Raw genomic sequence first — 3,534 nt, 5'->3', positions numbered from 1 at the left:
GTAAGTGAGAGCATGCAGTGTTTGGTTTTCTGTTCTTGTATTAGTTTGCTGAGAATAATGGCTTCCAGCTTCATCCATGTCCCTACAAAGGACAACATCTCATTCCTTTTTATGGCTGCATAGTATTCCATGGTATATACGAGACCACATTTTCTTTATCCAGTCTATGATTGGTGGGCATTTGGGTTGTTTCCATGTCTTTGCTATTGTGAATAGTGCTGCAACGAACATACGTTTGTATGTATCTTTATAATAGAATGATTTATATTCCTTTGGGTATGTACCCAGTAATGAGCTTGCTTGATCAAATGGTATTTCTGGTTCTAGGTCTTCGAAGAATTACCACACTGTATTCCAAAATGGTAGAACTAATTTACATTCCCAACAACAGTGTAAAAGCATTCCTATCTCTCCACACCCTTGCCAGCACCTGTTATTTCTTGAATTTTCAATAATTGTTATTCTGACTGGCATCAGATGGTGTCTCATTGTGGTTTTGAGTTGCATTTCTCTAATAATCAGTGATGTTGAGCTTTTTTTCATGTTTGTTGGTCACATAAATATTTTCTTTTGAAAAGTGTCTGTTCATGTCCTTCATCTGCTTTTTAATGGGGCTGTAAATTTGTTCAAGTTTCTTGTAGATTCTCAATACTAGACCTTTGTCACATGGATAGATTGCAAAAATTTTTTCCCATTCTGTAGGTTGTCTGTTCACCCTGATGATAGTTTCTTTTGCTGTGCAGAATCTCTTTAGTTTAATTAGATCCCATTTGACAATTTTCGCTTTTGTTGTAATTGCTTTTGATGTTTTCATTATAAAATCTTTGCCCATGCCTATGTCATGAATGGCATTGCCTAGGTTTTCCTTCATGGTTTTTAGAATTTTGGGTTTTACATTTAAGTCTTTAATCCATCTTGAGTTAATTTTTGTATAAGCTGTAAGGAAAGAGTCTAGTTTTAATTTTCTGCAAATGGCTATCCAGTTTTCCCAGAACCATTTATTAAATAAGGAAAGCTTTCCCCATTGCTTGCTTTTGTCACGTTTGTCAAAGATCAGATTATTGTAGATATGTGGTTCTATTTTTGAGATCTCTATTCTGTTTCATTGGTCTATGTGCCCATTTTGGTACCAGTACCATGCTGTTTTGGTTACTCTAGCCTTGTAGTGTAGTTTGAAGTTTAGTAGCATGATGCTTCCAGCTTTGTTCTTTTTGCTTAGAGTTGTTTTGGCAATATGGGCTTTTTTTGGTTTCCATATGAATTTTAAAGTAGTTTTTTCTAGTTCCATAAAGAATGTCAATGGTAGTTTAATGGGAATAGCATTAAATCTATAAGCTACTTTGGGCAACATGGCCACAAAATGTGAAGTTTAATACAAGGGTAGAACCAAGCAAAAATTCTAGAGCTGAAGAGTATGATTATTGAACCAAAAAAAAATCAGTTGAGTGTTCAACAACCAATCCAATCAAATAGAAGAAATAACTGGTAAGCTAGAATACAGGTCATTTGATATTACCCAGTAAAAGGAACAAAAATTAAAATGAAAAACAGTGAAGAAAGCCAATGAGACTTATGGAAAACCATCAAATGAACTAATCAATATATGCATGATTGAAGACTAAGAAGGGAGGAAACAGAAAGAGGAAGAAAGCTTATTTTAAAAAAATAACTCAAACATCTAGAGAGGGAAATGAACATACAGATTCAAAGATCCCAAAGTATCCCCAAATAATCTGATTACAAATAAATTCACAGCAAAGCAAAAATTATAATCCTATTTTCCAGTCTAAGAGAATTTAAAAGTAGCATGAGAAAACTGATTCATTACATACAAGACAATTTACCTAAACCTGTAAGTGAATTTCTCAGCAGAAACCTTGCAACCCAGAGAACTAGAATGACATATTCAAATTGGTGAAAGAACAACAACAACAACAAATGCCATACAAGAAAACTGTACCCAGCAAAACTGTCCTTTAAAAATAAAGAAGAAATCAATACTTTCCCAGACAAAAACACACTTCATCACCATTAGCTCAGCCTTACAAAGAGTGCTGAAGTGAAATCTTCAAGTTGAAACAAAAGGATACTGTACAGCAACACAAAAGCGTATTGGAGTATAATTATCATTGGTCAAGGTAAATATATACATAAATACAGAAAATATAATAACACAACATGGTAAGAACATTATAACAATATAACGTTATAACAATATAACATTGGTGTATAATATAAGACAGTGGTGCATAAACCCCTTTTAACCCAAATATTAGTTTTAGTAGACATAGTACTAAGAATAGATGCAGCCACAACAAACAACGTAAAAAGAAGTAAATTCTGACATCAATAATATGATAATATCAAGTGGATGCTTCAAGAATGAAACTGGAGAGTTTTTGTGTGTGATTAAAGTCAAGTTGTCAGCAGTTCAAAATAGACTGCTCTAACAATAAGAAGTATGCAAGCCTCATGGTAACTGTACACAAAAAGAAAATGTACAGCAGACACAAAAAAAGATTAAGACAAAAGAATCAAAATATATTACTCCAAAAAATTATCAAATCACAAAAGAAGACAGCAAGAGGGAACAAAGAACTGCAAAACGAACAGAAAAAAACAAGATGATAATAGCAAATCCTTATCTATAAATGATTAGTTTAAATGTAAATGGATTAAACTCATTGATTAAGGAACATAAATTGGAAGAACAGATAAAAACAAAACAAAACAACATTCAACTATCTACTGCCTGCAAGACACCCACTTTAGATTTTGAGACATATATAAGCTAAAAAACGTAATGATGATGAAAGATTTTCCAAGAAAATGGCAACCTAAAAAGGGGGTGGCTGTACTTTTATCAGATAAATTAGACTTTAAGTCAAAAACTGCCACAAGAGACAAATAATGTCATGACATAATGGTAAAAAAGTAACTTCAATACAAATACATAACAAGTATAGATATAAATGCATCCAATATCTGAAGGAAGAAATAGCATTACAATAGTAGGAGACTTCAATATCACATTTATAATAATGAGCAGATCAACCAGACATAAAATCAATAGGGAAATACCAGACTTGAACAACATTGTGGGCCAAATGGACCTCACAAACATATAGAGATTATTTCACCCAACAGCAGCTAAATACACATCTTTCGCAAGTTCACATGGAACATTCTCTGGAATAAATCATACGTGAGATCACAAAATAAATTCTAACAAATTAAAAAAAATCACTGACTATCCTTTCTAACCGCTGTAATAAAAAACCACAAATCAGTAACAAAAGGAAAATTTTAAAAATTACAAATGCATAAATACAACAAAGTATTGAACAGCCATTGGGTCAAAGAAAATATCAAAAGAGAAATTAAAACTATATCAAGATAAATGAAAATAAAAATACAACATAGCAAATTTTGTGACATTCAGTAAAAGCAATTTTAAGAGGAAAGTTTATAGTAATAAATGCCTACATTGCATATACAACCTAACATTACATCTCAAAGAACTAGAAAAAGAAC

Source organism: Symphalangus syndactylus, chromosome 9 (genome assembly GCF_028878055.3).
Source record: "Symphalangus syndactylus isolate Jambi chromosome 9, NHGRI_mSymSyn1-v2.1_pri, whole genome shotgun sequence".
Lineage (NCBI taxonomy): Eukaryota > Metazoa > Chordata > Mammalia > Primates > Hylobatidae > Symphalangus > Symphalangus syndactylus.
The sequence above is the reverse complement of the archived record's forward strand: the minus strand, read 5'-3'. Positions refer to the sequence as shown.